Raw genomic sequence first — 23742 nt, 5'->3', positions numbered from 1 at the left:
CGAGGGCACTACAGGTCTGAGACGAGAAGGAGCGCTGTTTGGCTGTAGGAGAGAGGATTTTGCTGTAATTGAAGTTGGGGGCAATGTGCATTTACAAAGCCCCCATGGTGCCAGAACAGCGGAACCCCCCCCCCACATGTGACACCATTTTGGAAACTACACCCCTCAAGGAACGTAATAAGCATTACAGTAAGAACTTATGCCTCACTGGTTTATTGAACAGTGGGTTGTAAAAGTGAAAAATTTGATTTTTAACACTAAAATTCTTGTGTTACCTCACATTTTTCATTTTAACAAGGTGTAATTGAACAAAAATTTCCCCAAAATTTGTAGTCCAATTTCTCATGAATAAGTAAATACCTCATATGTGGATGTAAATTGCTCGGCGAGCATACTACAGGTCTCAGAAGAGAAGGAGTGCTGTATTGACTGGAATTGTAATTGGGGGCAATGTGCATTTTCAAAGCCCCCTTGGTGGCAGAACAGAGGATACCAGCCAACTGTGCAATCTTTTTGGAAAGAACACCCCTCAAGGAACATAACAAGGGGTACAGTGAGTATTTACAACAGTGGGCCGTAATAATTAAAAATCTGATTTTTAACAGTGAATTGCTACTGTTACACAATTTTTTTCATTTTTAACTGGGAAAAAGCCCAATTTGTTCTGAGTAAGGAAATACCACATATGTAGATGTAACGTGCTGTGCGGGTGCACAACTGGGCTAATGAGTGAGGGGGCACTGAGCACCTTTGAGGCCTAAGGTAGGGAAATGCCCTGTAATTGCAGAGGTTCTGACCTAAAATAAAAAAATAAAACTCAAGGAACGTAACAAGGGGTACAGTGAGTATTTACACCTCATAGGTTTTTCGATTAGTGAAATGTAAAAACGAAAAGTGTGTTATTTTTTACTAAAATGCTGTTGTTACCAAAAATGTTGCTAATTTACAAGGGTTAATCTGAGAAAATTCCTGATAATTTTTCATCCCAATTTCTCCTGAGTAAAAAAATAACCAACATGTGGACGTAACATGCTGTACAGGCACATAACATGGCTCAAGACTCATAGAGCAATGTTCGCATTTGAGGCCTATGGCATATCAGTAGCTGACGGTTACATACATTCAGAGGAAAATTAAAAAAGAAACACCCATATGTGACACCATTACAGAAAGTATAACCTCTGAGGAGTCTTTATAGGGGTAAAGTGTACATTTGGAACGGTCTGGTGTTTCTTAAATTTATTTTCCAGGTATGGATGAAATATATTTTTGGAAAAATGAAAATTGCTATTTTCCAACTGATATGCTATCTGTGTACTGAGTATGATGACCCAGAGAATAGCCAAAAGAAAAACGTGTGCCAGCCACAAACCCTATGCTCTGCTTCATCATTATGGGAATGTTTTTTTTGGGTGGCCATCCCTAAACGGTTTCCTGAAAATGCACACACCGCTCATGGGAGGAGAGAGCACTGCGCATTTGAGGCCTGACAGTTACATACATTCAGAGGAAAAAGAAAAAACAGACACATGTGACACCATTTTGAATGGACGGGTGTTTCCTAGATTTATTTTCCAGGAATGGATGGTAGAGGGTAGTTTTTTGAAAAATGAAAATTGCTATTTTCATAATAATTTGCAAATTGGGTACCCAGAATGATGCCCCAGAGTATAGCCAAAAGTAAAAATGATGCCCGCCCCCAAACCCTATACTCTGATTCATCATTCTGGGAATGTGAAGTGTGTGGCTGTCCCTATTCTGTTACCCCAAATGTGCACACCGCTCAGGTGTAAAGAGAGCGCTGCACATTTGAGGCAACCTGAAAACCCCCGATGCAAATGACTCTGATACATGACTCAATACTACCAGAGGGCTTATTGTTATTGGGATTGTTTTTTTTTTTTGGGGGGGGGGGGCGGTTAAAATTTGGAGGACCTTGTACTATGGACTGGTACATTGGGGTCAAATCAAGGGGAATTAAAATGGGGAAAGATTATTAAAAAATGTAGTTCTCCAGGGAAGTGTGATACTCCATGAAGCAATTTTTAATGCAGAGGCCCGGATGATCGGGGCAAGTGTCACACTGAGCGGTGGTGTCCTTCCGAATCCCCCTCCTGCAACACACTCTGCATTTTTTCTGGGATCGTCCCTTCTTTCCAGTGTGGGGGACCTCACCTGCAAAGTGATGGCTGGGAACGATCCTGGCACCTCCAGTTCCGGACATGCTCGAGGCCGCTCCCCCCTGACCGCCAAAGATCAGGGCCTTTATGAGCACCTCCTGGAACTTGAGAAATCTCCCTGTGTTGCCAGCGCTCCGGTATAGTACAAATGCATTGTACATGGCAACCTGGACCATGTAGATTGCAACTTTTTTGTACCATGCCTGGGTTTTGCGCATGGCATTATATGGCTTGAGGACTTGATCAGAGAGATCAACTCCCCCTTGAGGTTATACTATATAGCAGCACAGTTGAGGTACATAAAGAAATGGAAGGAAACAGACTCCTCTGCTAACATGGTAAAAGAAAAAAAAGGAGATGTGTGAAGATATGGGAGAATTGTTAGAATCTAAGTTGGATGGAAAAGAGCAGTGTTGAGCGGCATAGGCCATATTCGAATTTGCGAATATTCGCAAATATATGGACGAATATTCGTCATATATTCGCGAATATTCCCATATTCGTAATATTCTAGTTTTATTTTCGCATATGCGAAAATTTACATATGCGGAAATTAGCATATACAAAATTAGCATAAGCAAAAATTCGCAAATGTGGAAATTAGCATATGCAAATTTTCGCATATGCCAAAATTCGCACACCAGTATCACACAGTAGTATTAGAGCCTTCTTTACACCACACAAGCTGGAAGCAGAGAGGGATGATCACTGTGATGTGTACTGTGAAAAAAAAACTAAAAAAAAAACAAACAAATATTCGTAATTATGAATAAATAGTGCTATATTGGCGAATATTCGCGAATATTCGCGAATATGCGATATTCGCGAATAAAATTTGAATTGTTAATATTCGCGAGCAACACTAGAAAAGAGCCTATAGGGTAGATAGTGGATAAGGTATGGGCGCAAATGAAAGAAGTAATGAAGGTGGAAAGTTCACTAGATTGCACAAGATGTTTTAATAATACAAAATTTAAAGAACTTGAGGGACAGGAGTGGCCATTTTGGGGTGAATATAATTTAAAATATGTTGCACAATTTTTGGAGGGAAGAAACTCAGATCATTTGAGGAGTAGTGTTGGGCGCAAATGTTCGCATCTCAAATTTTTATCACGAATATCGCAAATTCACGAATATTGCGAATATATTCGCTATATATTCGAAATTACGAATATGTGAATATTCGCATATTTCTTCTTTTCACTTGTGGGCCAATTAGAATGATGCAAATACGCTTGTCATAGGTTTTCAACAACATCCCTAGCAACCAATAGTAAAGTTGCCCACCCCTCACTGTTTTCTTCCTCAAATACGCAAATATGCGAATATTCACATATGCGAATATGCAAATATTCGCATATGCGAATATAACCAATACGCGAAATCATGAATATAGGACGAATATTCGTCTATATATTCGCGAAATATCACAAAATCGAATATGGCCAATGCCGCTCATCACTATTGAGGAGCTGAGTGCAAAATATAAAATTCCTAATAATAGGATGTCATTATTTAGATATGCACAGTTAAGGGAGGCAGGGAAAAAAATAGATGAGAAAGAAGAGTTAAGAATTCACGAGTGTCTGATAATGAAGGTTTTAAGGGAAGGTACGGGGGAAAAAATAATTTCTAAGATATGTAAAATAATGTTGAGTGTTAAAAACCGGGAAGTGAGGCACTTTAGTATAAAGGAGTGGGAAAAAGATATAGGACAAGTAACAGAGAAGGAATGGAGGGTGATCTGGGAAGAGAACTTGAATATTATTAAAAATAGTTCACATAGGAACTCCCCCCATATACTGATTGTAGTCCACAATACAGTCGGGCTTGAGGACCGATGCCGCGGTACCTCGCACAGGGACAGGGGTGCTGCCGTTCCAATGAATTGTGGTGAGCAAAAGGACATCCCTCTTGTCCTTGTACCTGACCAGCAACAGGTTTTCATGGGAAAAGGCACGGGACTCACCCCTGGGGATTGGTGCCTGGAGGAGATAGGTCTGGAGACCTCTCTGATTTTTCCGTACGGTCCCACATGCGGACGTAGATCTGGCGGTGAGGAATTTGAACAGAGGGATACTAGTATAAAAGTTATCCACATAAAGGTGGTAACCCTTATCTAGTAGTGGGTGCAAAAGGTCCCACACAAGTTTCCCGATGACACCCAGAATGGGGGGACATTCTGGGGGTTCAATACGGGAATCTCGCCCCTCATACACTCTAAACCTGTAAGTGTACCTGGAGGTACTCTCACAGAGTTTATACAGCCTCATGCCAAATCTTGCATGCTTGGATGGAATGTATTGGTGAAAAATGAGTCTCCCCTTAAAACTGATAAGAGACTCATCAATTGAGACCTCCCTTTGGGGAACGTAGGCCTCCAAAAACTTGGCCCCAAAAGTGATCTATGACCGGGCGTATCTTGTTCAGCTGTACCGACTGGGGACCAGCCATTGGGCCTAGCCAAAATCGAGCCCGGGTGAGCGGCGACAAACTGTTGAGCGTACAGGTTTGTCTGTGTCACCATCATGTTGACAATGTCATCACTGAGATAATGACTAAAAAAGTCTATTTCAGTGAACCCGGCGATGTCTATTTGCATTCCTGGGTTGCCAACAAACCCAGGAATCACGGGCTCAAAGTTCTCCGGGGTAGTCCAGACAGGTTCACCGGTAGAGGGTACCGGTGGACTTGCCTGCTGGGCCGCCATACTGGTACTGGCGACAGGATCGCTAGTACTAGTATGGGGCACAGGGTCAGTTGCTAGATGGGTTTGTGGTCTCGAACGGTGGTGTCTCCGCTGCCTTGGGGGCTCATCATCACTAGGAAAGTGGGGTCTTCCTCGCCCTCACTAGTGCTTTCAGAGTCGGATGCAAGTAAGGCATATGCCTCCTCTGCTGAAAATGCAGATGTGTGTATGTGTGTGTGAGTGTTTTACTTTGTGTATATGTGTGTGGGGGTTCTACTTTATACCAAACCTTACAAACAAGTAGAAGAAAAAAAAAGGAGTTTGTGCTACTAACGCAAAAAACCCTGCACCAAAAAGAGTATACCTAATCATTTGTGTGGGCCACTGATTAGGGCTCAGTGGCAGCAGGGGGCGCAGAAGACACCAAAAAGGAGGGGGGGAATAAAAAAGCACCTGCCTGAACCCTAAAAAAAACACTGATACGTTATATATCACTGTCAGCGGTCAGGGCAGGCGCACACAGGGTCCTGCTGCTGGTGGCACGGACCCCAAATCCCCCAAAAAGGTGCTAAAAAAAGAAAAAAAAACGCTTAACCTGAAAAAACGCTGCACCCCAAAAAAGAGCTCTCTATAGGGAAGAGGGTCCGGCCAAAGTTAGCGAATAAGGGGGGGGGGGGGGATAGGGGGAAAGGTTTTAATTTTTTAAAATATTTTATTAGCCTTGTTTTTCCTTGTTTGAGACCCCCCCCCCCCCCCCCCCATGCCGGCGATTGCCACAAATCCCAGTGACCCTATCGCCCGGAAAATAACAGTAATCGGAGCTGTCAAAGACCATGCTAAAGGATAGGAGTGAGGTGGCAGTGCTGCCACCTCCTCCTATCCCCTGCCTGACTGACCAATGGCAGTTGGGGGAGTGAGGGTTAAAGTTCATTTCCCCCACTCTGCCCACCAATTGAAGTTCAGGCAGAGCGGGGGTGAAACAAGTGCGGGGGGAGAACCGGCTTACCGGAGCAGCGGCGGCGGGAGAGACCATCGGGCGGCGGTGTAGACATCAGGAGGAGTGTGGCCAGAAAGTGTGGTGGAGGAGGCTCCAGTGAAGATCATCGGTAAGTGATCTTAACTGTGGCCTTCTAAAAGTATCAAAACTACATCTCCCAGTATGCCCAGACAGCCAAAGGCTGTCTGGGCATGCTGGGAGTTGTAGTTTTGCAACATCTGGGGTCCTCCAAATGTTGCAAAACTACAACTTTCAGCATGCACTGACTGTCTGGGCATGCTGGGAGTTGTAGTTTTGCAACATCTGAAGTGGCACAGTTTGGAGACCATTATAGGGTGGCCTCCAAATTGTAGCCCCCAGATGTTGCAAAACTACAATTCCCAGCATGCCCAGACAGTCAGGGATGCTGGATGTGTAGTTCTGCAATATCTGGCCCTTCATATGTTGCAGATCTACAACTCCCAGCATGCCTGGACAGTCTGGGCATGCTTGGAGTTGTAATTTTGCAATATCTGGAGGGCTACAGTTTGGAGACCACAACTTAGCGGTCTCCAAATTGTTCTTCCCCAGTTGTTGCATAACTACAACTCCTAGCATGCCCAGACTGACCAGATATTGCAGAACTACACCACCCAGCATCTCTGACAGACCGTACATGCTGGGAGTTGTAGTTTTGCAACAGCTGGAGGCACATGGGTTGGAATCACTGAGCTAGAGTCTGTTTCATAACTTAGCGGTTCCCCACCAGTGTGCCTACAGCTGTTGCAAAACTACAACTCCCAGCATGTACGGTCTGTCAGTGCATTCTGGGAGTTGTAGTTTTGCAACAGTTGAAGGCTTGGGGTGCCCCCCTCCCCATGTGAATCTACAGGGTACATTCACACCAGCGGGTTTACAGTTGGTTTACTTCTACAAGTTTGAGCTACGGCAAATTTTCCGCCGCAGCTCAAACTCCCAGCAGAAAACTCACTGTGAACTTGCCCGTGTGAATGTACCCTAAAAACACTACACTAACACAAAATAAAAAGTAAAAAACTACATATACACTACACCCCTACACAGTTACCCCCCCAACCAATAAAAATGAAAAACGTCTCATCATACGGCAGTGTTTCTAAAACGGAGCCTCCAGCTGTTGCAAAACAACAACTCCCAGTATTGCCGGACAGCCATTGACTATCCTGGCAGGATGGGAGTTTTGCAACAGCTGGAGGCACCCTGTTTGGGAAACACTGCAGTAGGGTTTTGGTGGAGACAAGCCCCATCTTTGTATCCGGGTCCGCCCCTATTGCAAAGTCCTAATTTAGGCCTCAAATGTGCACTTCGGAGCCCTGTTGTATTTCAAGGCAACAGTTTAAGGCCACATATGGGGTATTTACTTCTCTTCTGAGCATTGTAGTCCGCCCGCAGAGCACTTTACATCCACATAGGGTTTATTTTATTTTATTTTTACATCCCATTTTAACGAAAGTTCATCAATCACCTGTGGGGTGTTAACCTCTTAAGGACCAGGCACGTATGAGTACGTCCCTGCACCCTGGTACTTAAGGACCAGACACGTACTCATACGTCCGTGGGAATTTCTGATTGCTGATATCGATCAGCAGTCACCCCGCGCAAATGCCCAGGGGGGTCATCAGACCCCCCCACGTCGGTGATGGGCGCAAATCGCAAGTGAATTCACACTTGCGATTTGCGCGATTCCGGGTCATTGCAGGTCTATGGTGACCCGGTGACCTGGAATATAAGGGGGATCGCGGGTGTCTAAGACACCCACAACCCCCCTTAAGAGATAGGAGGGAGGTGGCAGGGTTGCCACCCCTCCTATCCCTGCTATTGGTGGTCTAGACGCGACCACCAATAGCAGATCGGGGGCGGGGGGGGGGGGTTAACTTTCGTTTTCCCCGTCCTGCCCACCCACAATAGGCGGGGCAGGATGGGGAAATGACTGAGGCCCGGCGCCGGAGTCCACTTACCCATCTGCGGAGGCTGCGGGCGACGATCGGCGTCGGAGATCGGCGGGCGGCGATGTCGAGCAGCAGGCTCCCTGGATCCGACGGAAGCCGGTAAGTTGCCTAGCAACATCTGGAGGGCTGTAGTCTCTATACTGTAGTACTCCAGATGTTGCAAAACTACAACTCCCAGCATGCCCAGACAGCTGTTTGGGCATGCTGGGAGTTGTAGTTTTGCAACAGCTGGAGGGCTACAGTTTGAGACCACTATATGGTAGTCTCTGAACTATAGCCCTCCAGATCTTGCAAAACTACAACTCCTAGCATGCTCACACAACTGTTTGCTGTCTGGGCAGGCTGGGATTTGTAGTTTTGCAGCATCTGGAGGGCCACAGTTTGCAGTGGTCTCTATACTGTAGCTCTCCAGATGTTGCAAAACTGCAAATCCCAGCATGCTGGGAGTTGTAGTTGCGATCCCTCCAGCTGTTGCATAACTACATCTCCCAGCATGCCCTTCGGTGATGAGTACATGCTGGAAGTTGTAGTTTTGCAACAGCAGGAGGCACACTGGTTGGAAAATATTGAGTTAGATAACAGAACCTAACTGAAGGTTTTCCAACCAGTGTGCCTCCAGCTGTTGCACAAGTACAACTCCCAGCCTGCATGGTCCATCAGTACATGCTGGGAGTTGTAGTTTTGAAACAGCTGGAGGTTCACACGGGCAGGCTTACAGTAAGTTTTCTGCTTCAAGTATGAGCTGCAAACATCCGCCAGTGTGAATGTACCCTAAAAACACTACACTACACTACACTAACATAATAAAGGGTAAAACACTACATATACACCCCCTTACACTGCCCCCCCCAATAAAACTTCAAGTATGAGCTGCAAACATCCGCCAGTGTGAATGTACCCTAAAAACACTACACTACACTACACTAACATAATAAAGGGTAAAACACTACATATACACCCCCTTACACTGCCCCCCCCAATAAAAATTAAAAACGTATTGTACGGCAGTGTTTCCAAAACGGAGCCTCCAGCTGTTGCAAAACAACAACTCCCAGCATTTCTGGACAGCCACATACTGTCCAGGCATGCTGGAGTTTAGCAACAGCTGGAGGCACCCTGTTTGGGAATCACTGGCGTAGAATACCCCTATATCCACCCCTATGCAATTCCTAATTTAGATTTTTCTTCTCCATTTTGCTGCTATTTCTGAGAAACACCTAAAGGGTTAAACTTTTTTAATGTCATTTTGAATAATTTAAGGGGTGCAGTTTTCATAATGGGGTCCATCATAGGGGTTTTCCAACATAAAGTCCCTCAAATTCACTTCTAAACTTAACTGGTCCCTGAAAAATTCTGATTTTGAAATTCCGTGAAAAATTGGAAAATTGCTGCTATACTTTGAAGCCCTCTGATGTCTTCTAAAAGTAAAAACATGTCAACTTTATGATGCCAACATAAAGTTAACATATTGTATATTTGAAGCAATATGTATTTTTTTTACATGTCCCTTTTCCTTACAAGCAGAGAGCTTCAAAGTTAGAAAAATGCTAAATTTTTAAGTTTTTCTTGAAATTTTCGAATTTTTCCCCAAGAAATGATGCAAGTATCAACAAAAATTTACCACCAACATAAAGTAGAATATGTCACGAAAAAACTTTCTCGGAATCAAATTTATAAGTAAAAGCATCCCAGAATTATTAATGCTTAAAGTGATAGTGGTCAGATTTGAAAAAAATGCTCCGTCATAATGGGCTCCGTCCCCCAGGGGTTAATTATGGCTAATGTGAGGGGAGAGTTGGGTTACTTTTAAAATTTTTGGGGTTGTTTTTAATCTTTTTCTTTTTTTATATATACATTTTTGTAGGGGTTGGGGTTAATTATTTTATAAATTGTTTCTTTTTAACTTTTTTTCAGATAGGATCCATGCAGAATACATTGCCATCTATGGGGACGGCAATGCACCCGTGGAACCTCCGGCAATGATTATTCCAGCTGGAAATTCCTTAGTGTGAACTGAGGAATATAAAGGATACTTTTAACATCAATCGTTTCCTAAAAAACAGCACATTTGTTCACCTTTACATATATGTATGGGGCACACATCTGATTTTTACCAAATTTGCTCTGTGGGACAATCCTGTTAAAAAAAATTAAATGGCCTGATTTATTATTGTAAACCCAACATGTTTTGTTAGTTTGCGCGTCAGAGTCTGGCACATTGTGCCAGAAATTCAGTCTGCGCCAGAATTTGTGCCAGAATTCTGTCTCATTGTGCCAGAATTCTGTCTGCGCCAGGAATGAAAAACCCGACCAACTCTCCATTTTACTGAGAAAACCCGAAAAAGTGGCGTGCCTGTTGGGAAAAGGGTGCGTGGTCACAGAAAATGGGCGTGTTCCCGACATTTTCACAAAAACCCAACATATTTCCTAAGGTTTCCGCATAAAATGTGGTGGATTTGAGCTGAGGAAAATCAGACAGATCAGAGCATGAAGGGAAAAGTGCAAAATGTAGGGAAACCTTAGTAAATACAGTGGAAAAAATATTGTAGGGAATTAAAACCCACAAAGAAACCTACACTCCACTCTTGGTAAATCAGGGCCATTGTATGCATTTCTTTTTATGATTCAGTATTAATAGTCATACATGAAATCCAGCATTATTATAGTGAAATATACATTATTTCAGCCTAAATACTTGTTTTAGGTTATAACAGGAGGTCATGTTAAAGGTCAGAGATATCTTATATTTCTTCCCTGTCCCCCCCATCAGTAGGTCACATATACTGAACATATATGTGTGTTTTAGACATTTAGGTGCTTTTCCCTTTCTATATATGGAAAACTATAGATATAGGGGGAGATTTATCAAAACCAGTGCAGAGGAAAAGTTTACCAGTTGCCAGTAGCAACCAATAAGATTGCATCTTTCATTTTTTAAAAAGGCCTCTGAAAACTGAAAGAATCAGTCTGATTGATTGCTATGTGCAACTGCTCCACTCTTCTTCTACAGAGATTTTAATGATTCTCACTCATAAACATAATGGCTCTCATTTACACAGTGGAGTATAGGTTTCTTTGTGGGTTTTAATTCCCACAGTATTTACTAAGGTTTCCCTACATTTTGCACTTTTCTCTATATTTTGCTAATTTTACACATGTTCTGATCTGTTGGGTTTTCTTCAGCTCAAATCCACCACATTTTCTGTGGAAACCTTGGTAAATATGTAGTTTTTTTGTGAAAATGTCAGAACACGCCCCTTTTCTGAGACCACGCCCCTTTTCTCAACAGCTATGCCCCTTTTTTGGGTTTTCTCAGGAAAATGGAGAGTTGGTTGGGTTTTTCATTTCTGGCGCAAACAGAATTCTGGCGCAATGAGACAGAATTCTTCCTGGCGCAGATTCTGGCGGAATTTCTGGCGCATAACCCGACAAAATATGTCGGGTTTACAATAGTAAATCAGGGCCAATATATCCATACAGGGGGAGATTTATCATAACCCGTCCAGAGGAAAAGTTGCTGAGTTGCCCATAGCAACCAATCAGATCACTACTTTCATTTTTCAGAGGCCTTCTTAAAAATGAAAAAAGTGATCTGATTGGTTGCTATGGGCAACTGGGCAACTTTCTCTGGACAGGTTGTGATAAGTCTCCCCCACAGTACTTACACCCCAACTCTTTGTGTAATAGAATTGAATAAACATTATATACTTGGTCATTTGTGAACATCAGCAAAGTCTCTAGTAAATTACCGTATATACTCGAGTATAAGCCGAGTTTTTCAGCACGATTTTTCGTGCTGAAAACACCCCCCTCGGCTTATACTCGAGTGAACTCCCCCACCCACAGTGGTCTTCAACCTGCGGACCTCCAGAGGTTTCAAAACTACAACTCCCAGCAAGCCCGGGCAGCCATCGGCTGTCCGGGCTTGCTGGGAGTTGTAGTTTTGAAACCTCCGGAGGTCCGCAGGTTGAAGACCACTGCGGCCTTCAACATCATCCAGCCCCCTCTCACCCCCCTTTAGTTCTGAATACTCACCTCCGCTCGGCGCTGGTCCGGTCCTGCAGGACTGTCCGGTGAGGAGGTGGTCCGGTGGGATAGTGTTCCGGGCTGCTATCTTCACCGGGGAGGCCTCTTCTAAGCGCTTCGGGCCCGGCCTCAGAATAGTCACGTTGCCGTGACAACGACGCAGAGGTGCGTTCATTGCCAACGTAATTCTGCGTCATTGTCAAGGCAACGCCTCTATTCCGGGCCGGAAGCGCGGAGAAGAGGCGCCCCCGGTGAAGATAGCAGCCCGGACCACCTCCTCACCGGACCACCTCCTCACCGGACAGCCCTGCAGGACCGGACCAGCGCCGAGCGGAGGTGAGTACTCAGAACTAAAGGGGGTGAGAGGGGGCTGGATGATGTTGAAGGCCGCAGTGGTCTTCAACCTGCGGACCTCCGGAGGTTTCAAAACTACAACTCCCAGCAAGCCCGGACAGCCGATGGCTGCCCGGGCTTGCTGGGAGTTGTAGTTTTGAAACCTCTGGAGGTCCGCAGGTTGAAGACCACTGAGGGCGAATGATGAGAAGAGGATGATGAAGGGGGGGGGGTGTGGGGATGATGAAGGGGGGTGGGGATGATGAAGGGGGGGGTGTGGGATGATTACAAGGGGATGATGAAGGGGGGATGTGTGGGATGATAAGGGGATGATGAAGGGGGGATGTGTGGGATGATAAGGGGATGATGAAGGGGGGATGTGCGGGATGATAAGGGGATGATGAAGGGGGGATGTGTGGGATGATGACAAGGGGATGATGAAGGGGGGATGTGCGGGATGATAAGGGGATGATGAAGGGGGGATGTGTGGGATGATGACAAGGGGATGATGAAGGGGGGATGTGTGGGATGATAAGGGGATGATGAAGGGGGGATGTGTGGGATGATGACAAGGGGATGATGATGATGAGGATGTTAATGACGGGTCTGGATGATGACAGGGGGGGATGAGGTATTTCCCACCCTAGGCTTATACTCGAGTCAATAACTTTTCCTGGGATTTTGGGTTGAAATTAGGGGTCTCGGCTTATACTCGGGTCGGCTTATACTCGAGTATATACGGTAATTAGATTTAATACAATTTACATTATTATTTGGACACATTACATTAAATAGATCTAGTCATCATTTGCAAGTCTAGAACTCAAGATGTATTCTGACCAATATTTAGGATTTATTTATTTTATCTATCTATCTATCTATCTATCTATCTATCTATCTATCTAGCATGCTGGGAGTACATTAAATATATATATATATATATATATATATATATATATATATATATATAGATTTGACACTTTACATTAAATAGATCCAGTCATCATTTGCAAGTCTAGAACTCTAGATGTATTCTGACCAATATTTAGGATTTATTTACCTCTCCTGTGTCATCTTGTCCTCTTCCTCATCTCCTGCTCTTTGTGTGCGCTCCCTCTGATAGCTAAGGCCTGAACTGTACAAGTGGCTGGTACAGATAGCTCCAAACACTTGATGATGTCACATGTGTGATGTCATAAGGGAAGATTACCAAAGAAAGCCGACAAGGCCACTGTATGATTTTACATTGTTAGTTTTAATGGGATCTGTTAGGCTTCCATTTTCTAACATTTTACAAGACTAAATATTAACCTGTTGGAAAGTGGCACGGGGGTTTGGGGTTGCAAACTACAGTTCCCAGCATGCCCAGAGAGTCAAGCATGCTGGGCGTTGTAGTTCGGCAACATCTGAAGGGCCGGATGTTACAGAACTAAAACTCCCAGCATGCCTGGACAGTCTTGGCATGCTGGGAGTTGTCATTTTGCAACATCTGGAGGGGCACAGTTTGGAGACCACTATACAGTGGTCTCTAAACTATAGACCTCCAGATGTTGCAAAACTACAAATCTAAGCATGCCTGGACAGTCTTGGCATGCTGGGAGTTGTAGTTTTGCAACATCTGGAGGGACACAGGTTGAAGACCACTGTACTGTGGTCTCAAAACTGTAGACCTCCAGATGTTGCAAACTACAATTCCCAGCATGCCCAGACAGTCAGGCATGCTGGGTGTTCTATTTCTGGAACATGTGGCCCTTAAGATGTTGCCAAACTACAACTCCCATCATGCCTGGTTTCCTATCCCTGTGTCCCCCAAACACACCCCACACCATCCCTGCCCCCCTTTTCCAGCACTATCCCTGTAGCCCCCCTCACCCCCCCGCTTCCCAGCACCTTCCATGCTCTCCCTCCTCCCCCCCCTCCTTACCAGGGTGCCTCCAGCTGTTGCAAAACTACAACTTCCAGCATGCTGGAGTCATGTCCTATATCTATCCCCTATCTATCTATCTATCTATCTAGCATGCTGGGAGTACATTAAATATATATATATATATATATATATATATATATATATATATATATATATTTGACACTTTACATTAAATAGATCCAGTCATCATTTGCAAGTCTAGAACTCTAGATGTATTCTGACCAATATTTAGGATTAATGTACCTCTCCTGTGTCATCTTGTCCTCTTCCTCATCTCCTGCTCTTTGTGTGCGCTCCCTCTGATAGCTAAGGCCTGAACTGTACAAGTGGCTGGTACAGATAGCTCCAAACACTTGATGATGTCACATGTGTGATGTCATAAGGGAAGATTACCAAAGAAAGCCAGCAAGGCCACTGTATGATTTTACATTGTTAGTTTTAATGGGATCTGTTAGGCTTCCATTTTCTAACATTTTACAGGACAAAATATTAACCTGTTGGAAAGTGGCACGGGGGTTTGGGATTGCAAACTACAATTCCCAGCATGCCCAGACAGTCAAGTAAGATAATAAGAGTATAATTCAATAAGAGTACTAATCCTCCATGTACCTGCATTGTTTTGATAACTGTTGCCCTTGGTTACGACCCACTATGGCGGGGTAATCATGCTCAGTTCACCTGCAGTCTCCTGAAGGTTATGGCAGTTTGTCTCCACTGTGCTTATAAGCAAGGGGGATTGTAGGAAGTGTGCTCTGTTGCCTGGCAACAGTAGGGTTAGAGCTCAGAGAGGAAATTAGGTGATCAGATCCATTGGGGAGAAGAACTCTACAGGGATATAAGTTATTTTCCTTAAAAACAGCACACATTTGTTCAGCTTTACATATGTGGTAGCCCAGTACGGGAGGTGTTACCCTGTTCCTTTGCTGCCTCCCATGTAAATATGTTTATTATGTATTATACTGTGTAATGTGTGAAGAAAGCGTTGTCACTTTAAGACTGTTTACCATGTGAGTTGTCATGTGATTGCTACCCAGGAGGTATCAGTGACCAGGTGACTTAAGGGGGACCAATGGGATCCCCCAAGAGCCTCCCCCATAAAAGCCCTGGGAGAAGCCTCTGCTCTCTCTCTCTTGCTTCCTGCTGAGGTCCAGTCAATTCATGCCTAGAGATATATAGCTGGGGTGCAGTGCAGGAGATCGCGGGGGGTCCGACCACTGGATATGGAAAATTATTGGAAGGATTAAGATTTTTTAATATAAGTAATTTACAAATCTGTTTAACTTTCTGGAGCCAGTTGCTATTAAAGAAAAAAAGAAAAAAAAAAGTTTTTCCCTGGGATACCCCTTTAACCACTTAGCGACACAAGACGTAAATGTACGTCCTGGTGCGGTGGTACTTAACGCACCAGGACATACATTTACATCCTGTACATGACCGCGACCATTGAAACGATGCTCGGGTCATGCGTGGCAGGTCTCGGCTGCTGATAGCAGCCAAGGACCCTCCGGTAACAGCCGACATCCGCGATCGCGCGGATGTCCGCCAATAACCCCCCCAGATGCGGTGATCAATACAGATCACAGCATCTGCGGGAGTGTGGTCACTAAAATGGATGATCGGATCTCCCGCAGCGCTGCCGCAGGGATCCGATCATCCATAATGGCGGACGGAGGCAGGGGCGTACCTAGAGCATTTGGCACCCGGGGCGGACCCTTTGTTTGGCACCCCGTCACACACACACACGCACCCCCCCCCCCCCCTTATTTACACTCCCTCCCCTCCCCCCAGGAGCGGACTGACAACACTCGGGCCCCCGGACCAAAAAAAAAGCAAGGGCCCCTGCAGCTCGTCAATCTTCTGTCACGCTCCTATTCCACCCAAATCCCACACACAATAAACTAAAATTTATATATGTAGGAAACACTTTAACGTAGGTAAATTTCTATAACCAATAATACTGGTATGCAAGGAGTAAATATATACCACCACACAATAACTTTATAATACCGCCATACTGTATAAAACCACTATATACAGACCAGTATACTATAAAGGATCTATATACAATATAAGTGATTATATACAGGACCATATGGCGGTAGATTTCAGCTGTACACAGGATGTATATACCATATAAGTGATTACAGTTACATTTTGGGACTCACAATTACGTCTTTTCTGATCAGCGGCGTCCTCTTTCCTTTTCTTCTCCGTCCAGATAAGACCGCCATGTGGATCTCTTAACACCTGCAGGAAAAACATGTCAGACTCTGCATATTTTCAGTGCCCTCCCCTCCTCTACACAATCTTCCCATCTATAGGCCCACAAACTGTATTAATGCCCTCCTTGGTGTCCTGCACAGTAAAAGGGAGGTAGGTAGCCAGGTAACCCCCTCTTTCCCATAGGTATATGCAGAGTTACACTCCCCTCTCTTTCCCATAGGTATATGCAGGGCTACGCTACCCCCCCCTCTTTCCCATAGGTATATGCAGAGTTACACCCCCCTCTTTCCCATAGGTATATGCAGAGCTACACCCCCCCTCTTTCCCATAGGTATATCTAGGGCTGGGCGGTATACCGTTTCATACCGAATACCAAATTTTTTGGGCTGCACAATATGTATTTTCCCCCATACCACAATACCGGTTGGGCCCCTCCCCCTCGGGAATGTATTATCAGCCTAGCACAGCGCTGTCCCCACATGGGGGAACTAATCCTATGTTACCCGCCAGCACTGTTCTGCTCCCCCCAATTAATGATCAGCCCAGCTGGGTACTACTCACATGTGTCAAGCACTGCCCTCCTCCTCTTTGTTGGGGGCCGCCGGGCGCTGGAACTCTATACTGTACGCCAGTGGTCTCCAACCTGCAGACCTCCAGATGTTGCAAAACTACAACTCCCAGCATGCCCGGACAGCCGGCGATGGAACTCTCTGTACGCCAGTGGTCTCCACCCTGCGGACCTCCAGTTGTTGCAAAAGTACAACTCCCAGCATGCCCGGACAGCCGGCGATGGAACTCTCTGTACGCCAGTGGTCTCCACCCTGCGGACCTCCAGTTGTTGCAAAACTACAACTCCCAGCATGCCCGGACAGCCAACGGGCATACTGGGAGTTGTCGTTTTACAACAGCTGGAGGTCCGCAGGTTTGAGCTGCAAAAGATACAGAAAATATGCCCGGGCTGCAAAAGATACAGAAAATAAACTTTTAACTCACCCACGTCGCTGGGGACGGGAACGCCGGACAGCCGTCAGCCTATCACCGGCCAGAGCGATGCCCCGCACCTGCCAGGGATAGGCTGAGCCCACTGTCATGTATGAAGCCGTATACAGCATACAGCAGTGGTCTCAAAACTGCGGACCTCCAGCTGTTGCAAAACTGCAACTCCCAGCATGCCCGGACAGCCATTGGCTGTCCGGGCATGCTGGGAGTTGTAGTTTTGCAACAACTGGAGGTCCGCAGATTGGAGACCACTGGCGTACAGTGAGTTCCATCGCCGGCGGCCCCCAACAAAGAGGAGGAGGGCAGTACTTGACATATGTGAGTAGTACCCCGCTGGGCTGATCATTAATTGGGGGGAGCAGAACAGTGCTGGCAGGTCACATGATTTTGGGGGGGGGGGGGGGGGGGAATACCGTTATATACCGTGGAACCACCGTAAGTTAAAAAAATACCATGATACACATATATGGTCATACCGCCCAGCCCTAGGTATATGCAGAGCACCCCCCCTCTCCCCCCCCTTCCCTAGAGGTATATGCAGAGCACCCCCCTCCCCCCCCTTCCCTATAGGTAAATGCAGAGCACCCCCTTCCCTCTCCCCCTCTTCCCTATAGGTAAATGCAGAGCACCTCCTCCTCTCTCCCCCTTCCCTATAGGTAAATGCAGAGCACCCCCCCTCTCCCCCCCTTCCCTATAGGTAAATGCAGAGCACCCCCCCTCTCTCCCCCTTCCCTATAGGTAAATGCAGAGCACCCCCCTCCCTCATAGGTAAATGCAGAGCACACCACCTTTTCCCCCTTCCCTATAGGTAAATGCAGAGCACCCCCCCTCCCTCTCCCCCCCTTCCCTATAGGTAAATGCAGAGCACCCCCCCTCCCTCTCCCCCCCTTCCCTATAGGTAAATGCAGAGCACCCCCCTCCCTCTCCCCCCTTCCCTATAGGTAAATGCAGAGCACCCCCCCTCCCTCTCCCCCCTTCCCTATAGGTAAATGCCGAGCACCCCCCCTCCCTCTAGGTATATGTAGAGTAACCCCCCCCCCTTCCCCATAGGTAAATGTAGAGCAAAAAATTAAAATAAAAAAGGATGCTCATCTGATATCCCACGCAGCGATCTCCTCAGCAGGGGCCCGCGTCTTCTCCCCTCCACAGTACAGGCGCCAGATGAGTGACGTCACCGGCGCCTGTACTGCGTGCTGCGTGGGGGCAGAGGTCACGTCTCCTCTGTGTAGCTGCAGATGCGGCTCACACAGAGGGGACGCCTTCTCCTGTATGTGCGTGTATCGTGCATATAGGAGAAGGTAGCGCTTACTGTTGGGGATCTCGGACGAGTGTCCCGGACCTCAGCAGCGGTGGCGGTGGGTCAGTCCGCCCCTGGCACCCCCCTTGAGAGTGGCACCCGGGGCGGGCCGCCCCCCCCTTGGTACGCCACTGGACGGGGTCCCCTCACCTGCCTCCGTCCGTCTCCCGGCATCTCCTGCACTGGTCTGAGATCAATCAGACCAGAACAGAAGATCACCAATAATACTGATCAGTGCTATGCCCTATGCATAGCTCTGAACATTATTAGCAATCAAATGATTACTATAAATAGTCCCCTATGGGGATTATTTAAAGTGTAAAAATAAAAGTTAAAAAAAATTTGCTAAATTGAGGTTTTCTTATCAATTTCCCCACACAAACAGTATTTTTTGGTTGTGCCATACATTTTATGGTAAAATGAGTGATGTCATTACAAAGGAGTTATGATTTTTAGAAAGCGAGGAGGAAAAAACGAAAACATTAAAATAAAATTGTCCTTAAGGCCTAAATGTTGCCATATGCTTGCTTCAACTGGGGTTTCCAGATGACAGACATCACCATTTAATTTCTCTACTCCAGTATTCCAGAAAACTAGTTGTATTAAATATTTATGCATGAGAGAAATGTGAATACAATCTTTTCATTTTGCAAATAAACTTATCTGAGCATATGTTACGTAAAGCACATTTCCACTTGTCATGAAATTATATGGAGCCAGGAAGTTAGCAGATGCTCCTTGAACGCATGCTTCTGTTGAATTTGTCGAAAACATGAAAATGTAGATTTAGAGTCTGAAATACCAACTTGTCAACTGATTTGTTTCAAATTTATTCCAAAATTAAGTGATTTTATTTATCAGTGTAAGAAGCTAGCTAAGTGGGCAGTTAATAAGCATTTGCAACACAACTGATAATGAGAAATGTAGCCACAGTGCTGCATACAAATGACTATTTGTGCAGTCTACAATTGAATTTGCTCCTAAATGAAGCCACTTCATCTTTAAGCAGAAAATAGCAATTAGGCAAAGAGAATGGCTCTTCTTGTTCTCACCTTTAGCAGTCCAATGTCTAAGCACATCTCTGACCTTGAAAAAAATTTATCAAAAAAATAAAAATTTTAAGCTCATCCAACTGTTAGAGATAAAAAATTTGGTTTGATCCGAATTTATTTGCGGTGAATCTATATTAAAAACGGCTATTTATGGCCTACAGTGAGCCTCAATAGGAGTGTAGAACACTTTGTTGTGTTCTAACATGCATATGGAGTGTGCTGGGGAAGTGAAATAATACTGTTATTCAGAATAACATGCAGATTACCGGCATCACTTTTGGAATCACTGCCGCAGAGCAGCACAATGACAGAGCCTGGAGGTGGCATCAGTATGAGGAGACCATATAGTGGCTGAATGACACAGCGTGAAGGTGGTGGCAGCATGAGGAGACCATATAGTGGCTGAATGACACAGCGTGGAGGTGTTGGCAGCATGAGGAGACCATATAGTGGCTGAATGGCACAGCGTGGAGGTGTTGGCAGCATGGGGAGACCATATAGTGGCTGAATGACACAGTGTGGAGGTGTTGGCAGCAGCATGAGTAGACACTAGGACTTCACAATCCCTAAGATTAAAATATGAATTCTGAAATTTAAACAGAAGATTTTGGGTAGCTAGTGCTACCATAACAAAAGTTTTATTCCCAGACCCGGGTCCAGCAGCATCAGTAAACCATATATTGCCTGAGTGACACAGCCTTCAGTTGGCTAAGGCATGAGGAGACCATATAGTGTCTGAATGGCACAGCCAGGAGTTGGCAGCAGCATGAGTGGACACTAGGACTTCACAATCCCTAAGATTAAAAGATCAGAAATAAAAGACAAAAAAAGAGAGACAGGGGGTGCTCCATTTGTATCAGGTGAAAGATCTGTGGGTCCCTCCACCACACCTAGGTGATAATACTCACCCGTTGGTGCAAATCTCTGTGGAGGGTTGGGGAGTAGAGGTATAGAGAAGCTGCTGCACTCAGACCGGGACTGGACTCTTAGCAGGAAGAGACAGTTTTACGACACAAGAGGCAAAAAATGGTCTGCTTAGGAGATCACAAAACGGAGAGACTCAACCCAGCATAGGACAAGTGATTTTTATTTGCAAAAAGGACAACGCGTTTCGACACATACAAAGTATAGTAGCTAAAAAACAATAATAGTATAGGGGAGGGGATAGTATGATGTCAGTAAACAGCATAAAATACATTTGTATTATGTGACGGTTAAAATATACAAGAAATATTAAAGGGGTACTCCGCCCCTAGACATCTTATCCCCTATCCAAAGGATAGGGGATAAGATGTCAGATCGCTGGGGTCCCGCTGCTGGGGACCCCGGGGATCGCTGTTGCAGCACCCCGCTATCATTACTCCGCAGATCGAGATCGCTCTGCACGTAATGACGGGCAATACAGGGGCCAGAGCATCGTTATGTCACGGCTCCGCCCCTCGTGACATCACAGCCCGCCCCCATCAATACAAGTCTACGGGAAGGGGCGTGGCGGTCATCACGCCCCCTGCCATAGACTTGCATTAAGGGGACGGGCCGTGATGTCATGAGGGGAGGAGGCATGACGTCACACTGCTTCGGCCCCTGTATCGCCCGTCATTACCCACAGAGCGAACTCGCTCTGTGCAGTAATGATGGCGGGGTGCCACAGTGGCGATCCCCGGGGTCCCCAGCAGTGGGACATCGGCGATCTAACATCTTATCCCCTATCCTTTGGATAGGGGATAAGATGCCAGGGGCGGAGTACCCCTTTAAGTTATGTGTTGTTGGTATTGTAGGGAATTAAAAAAGATGACACACATAGTGTAGGTATGTGGTATGAACTTATGAGTGCAATAAAATGTGCTACAGTATGCTTAAAAATACTTATTTTTACCTGTGTCCCAGATTCCAAAATTCCATTATAATCAGAAAATGTCAGAATACTACCTGACATTCAAAATAATAAAATGATGCATATGTTCTCTGAAGAAAATGATCCTTCATTAGATGACAATATGAGTATTTTGTGTTCTAGTGACATTAGCTCATCAGAGGAACAGGGAAACATGATACAACTTAATTCTGCAACTGAAGAACCACAACAAAGAATGAACAACTTAAAGCCTACTGGAACTGAGGAACTTCAAAATGGTAAATCTACCACATGGGGTAGTCAGTCAACTTAGAAAGGTGCAGAGTCCGCCACTTGAAAAGGGAAGTACTGCAACACCAGCAACTTAGACAGGAGCACATTCAGCTTCTGCGCCGTGAGATGAGTGGGCGCATACTGTTGTCTCTTGGACATGGCTTCGCCAATGGATTGTTGATGGAATGGCTGACTAAAAGTCGGAGAAGCAGGAACATCTGGAGTGACAGTAGGAGGGTATGACACACAGCTCCCTTCGGCTGAGGTGGTGAGCCTTGGCTGGCTGAAAAAGGGAGTGGCGAGCCACCGTTCTCCCATGCCGCTTTATGGTGGCAGGGCCAACATTGGGGCCATGGCCACGTATCACCTTCTGCCGACATATCTTGCATGTGGTTAGGTAAACCTTCTCCGGATGCATGATGAAAAACTGCCACACCGCCGAGTAGCTGATTTTCCCACCAACAGTCCGCACTAATTGACTGCTGCTGCCGCCGTCTCCAGGAACCCCTGTTCCACTACATCCCGGGAAGGTAGGCTGCCGCTAAGCAGTTGGTCTCCCCTGGGCACGTTTAGCTCCAGAATTTCCACTTCTGCCACCACGCTGACTGCCAACCATGCTACCGCCTTGCTGGCTCAGCTGCTGCCTCAGGGGCATCCTGCAACTCTCTTCTCCTGATGGTGATGAAGCCTCTTCTGCACCCGGCTCCCAATTGCGATTGGCTTCATGATCATCAACAAGTGTCTGCACGTCACTGATGTCCTGCTCAGGTTCCTCAACAGTGTATGCTTCAGGACCCTGAACCCTGGCAACACCGCTTCCCACGTCACTCTCCCCATCACTACTTGCCTGCCTAGCGGAGGAAGCGGTGGATGTCTCCTCCACTTCTTGGCTGGGCAGTAGCTGCTGACTGTCCTCTCTTAGATATTCCTCAGTGAATAGTGGAGCTGAACCCACAGCATAAGATACTTCTGTAGGGGAGGGAACAGCATAGGACAGAGGCAATGGGAAACAGGGACTGCTCCCGGGCCATGCCAACTGAGGGTTGTGTCTGAGGAACCCACTGACTGTTGACTGGGGGTGTCAGATGTCACTTGTGATGAAGTGGATGACCGTGTTAACCAATCAACGACGACAGATGGGTTGTTGGTCAAGACACGACCGCTAGCTGATAACAGGAGCTCAGGCCTCTCGCTGCGACTCCTGCTGCCACTCGCCCCTTAGTCTGCTGCGACCTCTGCCTGAAGGATTTAGGCCTCTGCCACTTCTCTGTGCACGTCCTGGCACTTCTCTGCCTGACATACTTAGTGCGTATATGAGGGGAGCTGGCCTTTAACAATATCTAGACCCTTGACAGATGAACAGGAACTTAGATGTAGGTATGTGGTATACACTGATGAGGGCAGAAAAATGCTCTACAGTACACTTAAAAATACCAGCCGATGAGTACTTTTGCCTGGACTTTCACAGTATGTAGGCCCTTGACAGATTAACAGGTAAAAAAAAGTACAATACTTAGATGTACAAATGCGGTATGCACTTATGAGGGCAGAAAAATGCGCTCCCTCCTAACAACTCTGTATTTTTGCAAAACATCAGCAGGTGATTACTTTTGGCTGTCCTTTCACAGTATCTAGGCCCTTGACAGATTAACAAGTACAACATTTTACACCACTTAGATGTACGGATGCGGTATGCACTTATGAGGGCAGAAAAATGTGCTACACTGTGCCTAAAAACTCTGTATTTTTGTAAAACCCCAGCCGGTGATTACTTTTGGCTGTCCTTTCACAGTACGTAGACCCTTGACAGATTAACAGGTACAAAATATTACACTTCTTAGATGTACGTATGCGGTATGCACTTATGAGGGCACAAAAATGCGCTCCAATACGCCTAAAAACTCAGTATTTTTGTAAAACACCA

The 23742-nt window shown here is 45.8% G+C and overlaps 1 long non-coding RNA gene across 1 annotated transcript in view; it reads right to left on the bottom strand.

Moving 5' to 3' along the window:
- The window catches only part of LOC130368522 (uncharacterized), a 79867-nt gene extending 65318 nt beyond the window's left edge, over window positions 1-14549 (bottom strand). The window contains exons 1-2 of the long non-coding RNA XR_008892494.1: window positions 14363-14549; window positions 13253-13423 (exon numbers count right to left, since the gene is read on the bottom strand). This is a non-coding gene — a long non-coding RNA (uncharacterized LOC130368522). The remainder of the gene's footprint in view (window positions 1-13252; window positions 13424-14362) is intronic.
- Between the last annotated feature and the right edge of the window lie 9193 nt (window positions 14550-23742).

This window comes from Hyla sarda, chromosome 4 (genome assembly GCF_029499605.1).
Source record: "Hyla sarda isolate aHylSar1 chromosome 4, aHylSar1.hap1, whole genome shotgun sequence".
Lineage (NCBI taxonomy): Eukaryota > Metazoa > Chordata > Amphibia > Anura > Hylidae > Hyla > Hyla sarda.
The sequence above is the reverse complement of the archived record's forward strand: the minus strand, read 5'-3'. Positions and strand labels throughout refer to the sequence as shown.